Consider the following 12,309-nt stretch of genomic DNA (forward strand, 5'->3'; position numbering starts at 1 on the left):
GATGCAAGTAGTTTAAACCTTTCTGCTACGACTTAAAGTTTGTTTGTCATTTTTCTCTGCCATTTTTTGCAAGTTTAGAGTACATGGCCGCACTTTAGAAACGAAGAGAGCAGGCATTGCAGGTTTTGAATTTTGAAATTTATATGTCGAAATAGAATTCAATGGGTCTGAAGCACTATAGTTTGATTTTGTGTTAATTTTGCCTTAGGGTGTACCTAATTAATTAATTCGACACTTTACAAAATAATGTATAGGGAAATGAGGGCACTAAAGGTTAGGAAATAAATTACCTGTAAGATATTTCATGACTACCATCATCATTGGATGTATGACAATTCATTTGAATTTAAATTTGAAATTCAAATTCTACTTATGTCTCATACATTCAATCGTAATAGTATATACACTACTAACATATATATATATATATATATAAAAGATTAACTCAATAAACTTTTTTATTTTTCTTAAAATATCTATTAAATTCTTTTGTATCCATGATCAATCCCCTGACCAGCTAGAGGGGAAGGGATTTGACCCCATTCTCTAGCCCACCATCCCAAGAGCTTGTGTTTAATATCTTTTAATTTCTGCTGCAATTTTTTTGTCAATTATGAGGGTATTGTCATTTTCATCTCAAAGTTGAATCAAGAGTAAAGTATGCTAGAGATCACAAAACTATTTCAAAATATCATATAACCCATTAAAATAACAATGTTTTTGAAGTGCAATTTCGATATAACTTGAATTTTCAATTTGAGATGAGAATGTCTTTGATACACTCCTTCTGTCCCATAAAATTTGTCATGTTTGTCACTTTTTCTTATCCCAAATGAATTGTCATGTTAGATAAGTTAATCCACTTTTTTCAATAAATTTTTATCTCTACCTTTCATGTGGTCCACCACTTATTCCTTACAATTATCAATACAACAAATAAAAGATGACCCGCCATTAAGGATAAAAAAGGAAAGTAAAAATTCTTTTTTCTACTAATATCGCTATACATAAATTGCACGTTGTATCAACAGCGACAAATTTTATGGGACGGAGGGAGTATATATATATATAAATTTAATCTGCAATTTCTAAAATTTTCAAGGTTTTCCTTTTAATTTAATGTGGGCCTTTTCGTTTTAGGCAAATTAAAATTTGGTCATCTAAAAAACAAAGAACAAGGAAAGAAGAGTTTGGCCCTTTTTTTCTATTTTTCTATTTTTTTCCTAAGCCCAATCCAATTTAATTTGTTATAAAGGAAAGGAGACGTCCATGAGAAAAAGAAAATCAAATTCAGCAACATAAAAAAAAAGAGTAAATCTTTCCTACACTGACGGTGTAGACACTATCATCATTGGATTCATGACATGTGTGCAAAAGTTAAATTTCAAATTCAAATCTTGTATAGTTGTCATTCATCCAACGCTGATAGTCTATATTGTCAATGTAGAAAAGATTAATCCAAAAAAAAAGAAAAAGAAAAAGGATACAAATAATAAAGGATTGGCGTGTGCTTGGTTTCTTCCTTCTGATAAAAATAATGATAGGATTCTTAGCGATTTCATTTTTGGACAGTTCTAATTGTTCACAAATAAATTGGTATAGTGGGGAGAATTCTAAGAGACCTTCCCTGGCCATTGGACTAACCGAGTGGTTTGGTATATATGTATCTTGGCATAGTTGCAATCATCTGAATATACAAGTTTGGTAGTTAATTGTTATAGGTCCTCTTGTCTCTGTTTTTTGGACTGAAACTTGTTCAGCATGGCCATATCTCTACCTTGGTTCTATTTTGAAGATAAAACTTGATAGTCGGAGGTCAGTACTTGATAGGGTGTTAATTGTTGGTTATTTTATTGTTAATTTCCCCTTTATCCTTGCCAAATATTGTTTTAATTATTAATATTTACTTATATTTGGTATTGGACTCAATTTCAGGGAGTGGAACAGAAAAAGCACAAAATAGGAGGGACTTTCGGGAGACAATGGAGACTTCAAACAACCGGGCCCACATGGTGCTACGAAGGGATTGCATGTCCTTTGCTGATGAGGAGATTGGAGTACGAAGGTCAATAGGAAACAATAAGGGAATTGGGCAGAGTTTGACTTCTGGTAACCTTTCACTCAATTCGGCGGGGACCACGGAGTATGAAGCATTAGTCATGTTGGGCTTTTAAGAAGAAAGAAACGTACAGAGGCTTAAAACAAGGAGTAATTCGGCAGCCTTGTTACTAATTTGTGGGGACCACCGAGAGAAGTTAGGCAATTGTTTAGATTAGGAACAATGGGTGGTTGATAGGTTGCATTTTAGTGGGTATTTTGGGCATTATTGCATAATTAATTGACTAAATATTTTCGTTAATTGGGTGGATTCTACTGATATTTTGTTTTGGTGCTAATTGCAGGAATGGTTGCTGAAAAGTGCTTAAATTCAACTTTTAGAAGATTCATCGGACGTGGGGCCCGTTTGAGAAGCTGAAGAAACCTAATTGTAATAGATTTTATTTTAATATATCTTAGGGAGTCTGGCTGCAAATTTGGAACAAGTAACAGTTTTTCGGCTATTGTGGGAATTGTATTTTATCTCTCGCGCGGCTTAGGTTAAAGGGTAGTCTTTTTCTTTGTTTTTGGATGACACTGGAGTGCCGCAGCTTTGTAGAGAGAAAGGCAGCAGACACCAGCCACTTTTGTTGACTTTGGGGATTGTGTGAGCTTTTCATTGTTCTTTGACCAAATTGAGAAATGAAAACAATTCTCCAATCTCTCGTATGTTTCTTGTGTGGGAGAAGAAGGAAAGCTTAAAGGAGCCGCCATTGTTGACTTTGCTTTTGGTTGTCCTACCTTGCGTGAATTGAATTGGAGAGCAGAAACAATCTCGTGTTTTTCTTCCCTCCTGTGGTGTATCGAAGCGGGAGAATCGAGTGCACACTTTTCAATTCTCAATTTTTGAGGAAAAATAGTCAAGGGGGCAACTGACGAATTGGTTCATCGATTACTGTGAGATCTAAGCCATTGTTAATTATTTTCTCCGTTTATTGGTATTCATATACTCCCTGCTCTTAATTGTTATAGTTCTTATGTATGATTGATTAGTGCGCAATAATTAATTATTCATAGAGACTTTCTTGCTAAATAGGGGTAATTGAATCCGTAATTGTTCGTTACCTCTGTCCCAGTAGCAACTGGTATAATTGGGTTTATGTCAGGGGAATATATGATCTAGCTTAAATAAACCCTCGTAGCGTGTTTATTGATTAGGATTGGGCCTTTCTAATTGTTAATGCAATCTAGGAATTAACTCCTACGGTCGTACCTAGGGTTGTTTTTGGGTTAGAGAAATAGCTAACGGTCGTACCTTAGCTGTCGATAAATTAAGGAATGGTTGGTTGTTTAGCGCGTGCGAGACAACTATAACCAATCTATTAATAAATGTTGGAATTATTTCTGCATCAATGATCAGTGCATGAACCATTTCTGAAGTATACCCTTGGCTAGAGTTTCTCTTAGTTATTTCTTTTAATCAATTATTTTCTGCATTTAATTTGTTTATTTGGCATTTGATACCAAAATCCCCCAATTTATCTTGATTTGGAAAGAAACAAAATATCTTGCTAGTCCCTGAGGAGACGACCCTACTTACCACTGTCTACTAGTTAGGGAATTCAGTTAAATAGTTTATTCAGGTATATCGGATTAAGCAAACTCTTCGGGAACAGGGTGAATCAAGTAACCCATTGCACACCTAGAGTCCCTGCTCCAGTACTCGAATTGATTATTGACTGTTTTAAGTGGTAGTTAGGTTCTATTTATTATTATTGCACAGGTTCGGCACCTGTCAGTGGTTGCCTTATTCTTTTTCTCTTCTTATTCGGTTAGGAGACTAGTCACGTAGTTATATATATTGGAGGCTAATGAGCCGCATGTGGGGGGAGGAGGAAGACATAGCTTGTTTTCAATAATTACTTCTGCACTTTTGCATGGGATTTCCTCCATGAAGATGAATTCAATCCCTTCGTCTAGTCGAGGAACAACGGAGGACTTGGTTCTACTAAATTTGTGAGATCGGATTAGTTTTTATTTATTTCCATTATTCACTGGTATTCGTCTATCTTCTGCTTTATGTTCATACGGTTGTTTTATTATTCGATTATCCAGGGCCCGGATTCTAGATTAATTCAGTAACCTGAAGCCAATTAGGGTAGTTAAATCCGTAATTGTTTAATTATTCTAAACTGGTGGCAACTGGCATGATTGGGTTTGTGTCAGGGAGATAGACAGGCTAACTTAAAGAGACCCTCGTAGCGTGTTGATTGGTTAGAATTAGGCTCTTCTAATTATTCATGCAATTAGGGAATTGAACTTCTATGGTCGTACCTAGGGTTATTTCCTGATTAGAGAAATAGTCAACGGTCGTACCTTGGCTATCGACAAATTAAGGAAGAGTTGGTTGTTTATCGCGTGTATGACAACTATAACTAATTTATCAGATAGTAACTGGAATAATCCTTGCATCTGTGATCGAATTAAGTGAACCATCTCCGAAGTTGTCTCTTGGCTAGAGTTCGTCCATTATTATTTTTATTGTGATAATTAGTTATTTGAGTTGTAGTTATTTTATTTTATTTTAATTTATTCCAAATAATTTAGTTACTCTCATTTTCAAAAACCCCCCATATCTGGAACTTGAGAAGAAATTAAATTATCCCCAATCCCTGTGGATTCGACCCTACTTACCGCTATATACAGAATTTGTATTTTATTTGAGCAGGTATTTATTATTGCACAGGCTCGACACCCTGTCAATTTTTGGCGCCGTTGCCGGGGACTGGTGCCAGATTAATTTGTTTCTTTTTGAGTTCATCTTGTTTTTATTTTTTTTATTTATTTTTCTCTTATTTTTTTAATATAGTTTATGGCTTCTAACACTCCGTATTTTGGTGATAGACTGGATTTTGTTTCCAGGGAAGGCAATGAGGCTTGTTTTTTTGCTAAGTTTGCATATTCAGAGGCACTAAACTCTATTGGAGAAAGAATGGCTGCTGCAACCTGTAAAATTTGTTATGCCAGGGATCACCGGTATGTGCCCCGAATATCAAGATAATCTGAGTGTCCCACTCAATAATTATGGAGATTTTTCACCCTGGTCTCAAACGTGGTATAACCCTAATCCAAACGGGTATGATCAAGGATGGTGGGATAACTCCAGTTATAATTATACAACAGGGCCAATGAATTTTCAGCAGTATGAGTCTCAAGAATCATCATCTATGTCAGGTATGTCTCTTGAAGAAATAGTTGAATCAATAGCTACTAATACATATCAATTCCAACAGGAGACACAAATGAGAAATGGGATGATGAAGGATGCAATGAGTAATCTGGCAGATCAAATATGTCTATTGACATCCAGAATAAATCGATTGGCTTCTCAAATTGAAGAATTGCCCTCGAAAACCATTGTTGATTTTGAAGAAAATGAGAGTGCAATTTGCTTGACTAGTGATGAGGAGATGCAAGAGTGTCAAAATGAGAGATCTACAGATGCAGTTGAAAAAGAAGCCGAAAAGGAAGAAATGGAACCCCAACCGCAACCCATTCAAGTGAAAGAATCCAGCGAAGAATCATCAAATGTGGTGACACCACCTCCATTCCCTAACCCGCATTTTCTTAACTCTTACTCTATGATTTCTGTTAATGAGATTGATTTTGTTATACCGGAAGTTCTTGAGTCTCATGGCAGGAATGAGTTAAAAGTAGCTATGGTCAAATATCTTGAACCGTTGAATGCTCTTGATGGAGGAGTGGATGAAGAATGGCGATCAATGCTTGATTATTTGGCGCCATCAACTAGTCCATGGAAGACCGTAGCTCGTGTGCTCAAAGATTACTCCATCTATGAGGGTTACCAGGATCACATTGAAGATGAAGCATTGAAGCGAGTTACAAGATTTTATCCTCCGTGAACAAGCATAGCATGTCTAGCAAAAGACATTAAAGAAAGGCGCTTTTTGGGAGGCAACCCAATTGTTGATTTTGTTATTTTTGTGTTCAATTTCTTAAATATGTCGTTTCTCATTTGGGTACTAATCACTCTTGATATTTCCTAACTATGACCAGAATAGGTAATCTTGGTGTGCCCACGCGAGGAGGGCACGCGTTAAGCGTCTAAATTCAAGTCTCATGGTCAGTGGACGTTTTACAATCTTGGCGTGCCCACGCGGTGTTTGACGACCCAAAAATGAATTCAAAAAAAAAATTCAGAAAAAAAATTTAGATTTTTTTTCTTTTTCTTCAAAAATTCAGATTTTGAAAATTTAAATTCGGAAAAAAAAAATTTTGAAAAAAAACATTGAAAAAAAAAAAAGCCCCCCAAAAATATTCTATTTTTTTTTCTTTTCTCTTTCTTTCTTTCCTTTCTTTCTTCTTTCCCTTTTCTTCCTCTTCTTCCCCGCTTCCTTCTTCTTCTTCTTTTCTTTTCTTCTTCGACCGAGACCCAAGCCACACGCCGCTCCACCTCACTCCACCTGCGCTCGACCACCCCAGATCCCCTCGCGTCCATCCACAAAGCTCGCGCGCCGCCAGTAGCTCCAGCCAGAAGTCGCAGCCATGCAACAGTCGAGCGCCGCCCATCTGCTCCTTAGCTGACCAGCACACGTCACCGCTAGCTCCCGCGCCTCGCACAGTTGCACGCCGTTGACCAGCTGCGCGCCGCGACCTCCCAGCTCGCTCCCACCTCTGCAGCAGCCTCTTGCTCGATTGCACGACTTTTCCTTCCTCTCACGACCTGCCCTAAACGCTACCTTGCTGCCTCAAGCGCTCAGTCTCGCTGCCACCAACGGTGTCCGGTCCCTTCTTCCCTCTGTGGTTTACCAGTACCTTTTGCTTTTTAGTGTTTTTCTATTCACGGTGGGCAATGGCTTTTGTTTGATCGATATCTGGCCCCTTTTCTTATGTTTCTCTTTTGCTTTTGTTTGTCTGGATTACTTGTTGTTGATTGAATTTGGGCGCTCCTGCCATCGATCGATCATATTTGATTTAATTCTTCCTTGTGTGCCCACCAGTGGTACTGGTGGGGTCTTTTGACTATAGTTGTTGCTTACATTTGGAGATGCTTGCTTGTTTGAAAATTCAAGTTCTTGTGATTAAGTTGTTGCTCCAATTCTGATATGCTGTTGCTAGAACTTTTGGTTGGATTGAGTGTGCAATCAACTGTCCAATTGGTGGTAGTTGTTGCGATTTTGGGTAGAATTGTGTCTATTTGCTAAGAGTTGTTGATTTATTAAGACACTAGCACAGCTCCTAGTTTGTTCGACCTGCTGTTTTGATGCATTGTTGGGAGCTGTGCTCTGGTATGGTGGGGTACTTTCTGCGTCTGTTTGTTGAATTGGAAGGCTACTGTGTCCGTTCCTTTGCTTATTGCTGATCGATTGTGCCTAATTGACCTACTTGGGGTACTCTGCCTCTTAAATTCAAGTCCTACATCTTTGGAGCATTTGTTGCACTTTTGGACTGCATTGATCCTGAAATTGACTACATTGGGACCGCAAGTGCTTATTGATTGCCATTGCTATACGTGTTGGGGTATTTGTATGTCCTCTGGGTGGTTGAATTGTGCATTTTATTCATTGGCGTGTGCTTGGTTTCTTCCTTCTGATAAAAATAATGATAGGATTCTTAGTGATTTCATTTTTGGATAGTTCTAATTGTTCACAAATAAATTGGTATAGTGGGGAGAATTCTAAGAGACCTTCCCTGGCCATTGGACTAACCGAGTGGTTTGGTATATATGTATTTTGGCATAGTTACAATCATCTGAATATACAAGTTTGGTAGTTAATTGTTATAGGTCTTCTTGTCTCTGTTTTTTGGACTGAAACTTGTTCAGCATGGCCATATCTCTACCTTGGTTCTATTTTGAAGATAAAACTTGATAGTAGGAGGTCAGTACTACTTCTTTTAGGGTGATACTGAAGTGGGGTTCTTGTTTGCTGTCATAATCATGGCAAGGATTTAGAGGAATTGGAATCTTGATAAAAATCTGTAATTTGGGTTTTGGGGTTTGTAACTAAATGTATTGTTCAGAACCATTGTTCCAAAAAGATGATGGGGCTCTCATTTCAATATTTTAAACCACTTTTTTGAAACAGGTAAATGTTCCTAAGGATCTAATTGCTGAAAGTTATCCATCCACCTTACATAGGAAAAGGAAGCAGTTACTTGTTTGCAGCTAGCCTGGGTTAAATTGGTATTGAGATACAACAGTTTGAAGCTGAAAAGCCTTCCATAGAAGTACAAAATTTGTATTCTGTTGATTAAACTAAGACTGCTGAAAACGTTGTGACAATGCTTAGATGTATAGGTTGACATACTATAGATTGTGAAAATGATGAGACTGCCCTATCTTCCTTGTTCAATGTTCTAACACTTATTGAAATCATTTCGCGTTTGATTTTCTCTTTCTATTGCGGAAGAAGAAGTAAGAATTAATGAAACCGGTCTAGAGTAATAATTAATAAACCCTTTCTCCTCTTGATCGTGCATTGCTTTCTTTCCTGTTTAGTTTTTAAAGAGTTACTTTCGTCTTGTATCATCCCCTTTACTAGGCGGGCAATTTCATAATTTTGCTTCTCTCTTTTGTTTTCTTCATTCGTCGATTGTCTATGGCTCCATTTTCTCTGCATCAAGCCTAAAGATTCAAGAATTGTCTCTGAAATTTCTCTCATCCATGATCCATCCTGCCACTATCTCCACCTCCTCTTGTTGGGGAAATCGAGTAATTTCCTACTCAAAATACAACTAGTGAATTAAACCGATTTAATAATTTCCAAGAAAGATCATTATAACAATCTCCTTAAACAGAATTACCATTCCAAGTAAATTCTCAGGAAAGGCTGGAGGGGTCACAAGTGGTCCCACTTAAAATCCAATCTCCTATGACAGAATTTACGTGCACGATATATTATCATAATCAGACCCGTGTATACATAAATAGTACATACACACGAATAAGAAAATACACCCACATGAACCGTATAAAACACTACAAATAAACCCAACAAATATATTGAATACTATGCTATAATTGAAAAAAAACTACCAAATAAATGCGTAATAAATAAAAGAGATAAGGAAAGAAAAAATTGATAATGGAGTTCGGCCAATTTTGCCTAATCTTCAGACACCACCTAAGCGACGCGCTCTTAATTATTTGGGAGAAGGAAGAACACAAAATTTTTGTGTTGGTGTTGGTGTACCTAATTAGGAAGGCTTGAGAGTTATTTTATAACTCTCAAGCAATCTCTCAATTCCTAAAGCCACTGATGTGGGACTTGGCAAATATGCCAAAAGTTAACAAATCTCCACCTTGGTATAATTTTTAGTCCCACCTAAAAAATACAAATCTTCTCACACAAACAAAAATAACAAACGGTCCTTGCGGTGTCTCCAAATTTGCGCCGTCAGGCGCCAAATCAAATGTGCAGGATGTTGACCAAGTCTAAACAATGTTTAAACTTGCATCTTGTAACCACCTTGGTCAGCATATCTGCAGGATTCTCCGAAGTCCGAATCTTCCGGAGAAAAATCTCCTCTTCTTCGAGAATTTTTCGCATGAAATGATAGCGAACATCAATTGCTTCATTCTTGCGTGCAAGACCTGGTTCTTTGCTAAGTAAATAGCACTCTAACTGTCACAAAATACGTTAATGTATTTTTGACCAACTCCCAAGTCTTCAACCAATCCTTGAAGCCAAATTGCCTCCTTCATAGCTTCAGTAATCGCCATATACTCTACCTCTGTTGTAGACAAAATAACTGTTGACTGCAAAGCAGATTTCCAATTAACTGGCGCCTTGGCAAACGTGAACAAGTAGCCAGTTGTCGAACGTCGCTTATCCAAATTACCTACATAGTCAGAATCACAATATCCAACTATACATTGATCAAGTGATTCATCCTACTCAAACACTAATCCAACATCTACAGTATGTTGGATATACCGCAGAATCCATTTCACAGCTTGTCAATGACCCTTACCCGGATCATACATAAACCTGCTTACTACACTAACTGCTTGTAAAATGTCGGGTCTAGTACACACCATTGCATACATCAAGCTACCAATTGCATTAGCATACGGGACTTTTGTCATGTATGCTCGCTCTTCATCCGTCTTTTGAGATAATAGGTTGCTAAATTTCAAATGAGAAGCAAGCGGAGTACTTACAGATTTTGAATCTCCATTCATACCAAAACGTTGTAATATCTTATTCAAATACTGCTTTTGTGTTAGACAGAACTTGCCTCTCGTTCTATCCCTACTTATCTTCATGTCGAGAATCTTCTTAGTTTTTCCCAAATCTTTCATCTCGAACTCTTTACTCAACTGAGCCTTCATTTTGTCAATTTCAACTTGATCTTTGACGCTATCAGCATATTATTAACATACAAGAGTAAGTAGATGTAGGAATTATCTCGTAGCTTGCGCAAATACACACATTGATCGTATTTGCTTCTTGTGTATTTTTGTGCCATCATGAAATGGTCAAATCGTTTATACCATTGCATCGGTGATTATTTCAATCTGTACAACGATTTGCTCAACTTACAAATCCAATCTTCTTTACCAGCAACTTTGAATCCATCTGATTGAGATATATAGATTTTCTCATTCAAGTCACTATGAAGGAACGCGATTTTCACATTAAATTGAGCTAGTTCCAAATTCAACTGTGCTACCAAAGCCAACAAAATTCTAATAGAGAAATGTTTAACAATTGGAGAAAATACCTCATTATAATCAACTCCCTCCTTCTGAGCGTAGCCTTTAACCACCAATCTTGCCTTGTAGCGAACATCATTCTTGTCAGAAAATTCTTCTTTCTTTGTAAATATTCATTTGCATCCAATTGCCTTCTTGCCCTTTGGTAGTTGAATCAACTTCTACGTTTTGTTCTTTTAAAGAGATTGCATCTCTTCTTCCATAGCATCTTTCCATCTACCATTTTCTATACTTCGAACTGCTTCAGAAAAGGTAGATGGAACATCATCAATAACTGAAAGTGCATAGGCCACCATGTCAGCAAAACGAACAGATTTTTGAATTGCTCGTCTTGGCCTATTGACGGCAATTAACTCTTGTTGCTATTGAGGTTCTTGGGTTGAAACCTCTTCCTCATTTGACTCCTCTTCTGCCATGGGAGAGTCACTGATGGTACTTTTTGTTGCGCTCACCATTATTTGCTCATACTCCACCTGCTTCGACGTACACTCCACCTGTTGCGGAGTACCACTGGTCCCATCTTGTATTACCTTATTCAACATGGCAGATTCATCAAAGGTAACATCCTTGCTAATAATGGTCTTTTTTACTTCTAGACACCATAAACGGCATCCCTTAACTTCGGCATTAAAGTCCATAAAGAGAGATTTCTTTGCTTGTGGATCCAATTTTGATTCATTTACATGATAATATGCAGTAGAACCAAAAATATGCAAAGAATCATAGTCTGTTGTAGGTTTTCCAATCCATACCTCTAATGGAGTCTTGCCACCGATTGCAAATGATGGCAAACGATTGACAAGATATTGAGCGTATGTCCCTCAATCCAAAACTTTCTGCCTAACCCAGCATTAGACAGCATGCAATGAACTGTCTCCACTAGTGTCTTGTTCATACGCTCTGACACCCCATTCTGCTACTGTGTTCTTCTAAATATGAAATGCCGAACTATGCCACACTCTTGGCATATCTCCTGGAAGGGATTACTCTTGTATTCTCCACCGTTGTCTGTTTAGAGAATCTTGATCTTTCTTCCCGTTTGGTTTTCAACCTAAACTTTCTATTTAAGGAAAATTCTTAGCACATCATCCTTGTTCTTCATAGTAAACACCCAAACTCTTCTGAAAAAATCATCAATAAAAGTGACAAAATAGTACCTGCTTCCAAGGGATTGAGTCTTGACAGGTCCCTACACATCTGAATGTACATAATCGAAAATACTCTTGGTATTATGGATGCTAGTGCCAAATTTCACTTTCTTTATTTTTCTAGAACACAATGCTCACAAAATTCTAATTTGCAAGCTTTCGTACCTTTCAACAATCCTTGTTTGGCAAGATTTTGCAAAAAAATTTCACCAGCATGTCCCAATCGCATGTGCCACAACTTTGTTGCCTCCGCATCCTTCTTGCTACTGAAAGATGTTGCTATTGCTACTGTCTCAACAATTGTACTACCTTGATAGTAATATAGATTATTTTTTCTCATATCTTTCAACATCACAAGTGTTCCCAAAATTATTTTAAGAATTC

This window comes from Coffea eugenioides, chromosome 7, assembly GCF_003713205.1.
Source record: "Coffea eugenioides isolate CCC68of chromosome 7, Ceug_1.0, whole genome shotgun sequence".
NCBI classification, from domain to species: Eukaryota; Viridiplantae; Streptophyta; class Magnoliopsida; order Gentianales; family Rubiaceae; genus Coffea; species Coffea eugenioides.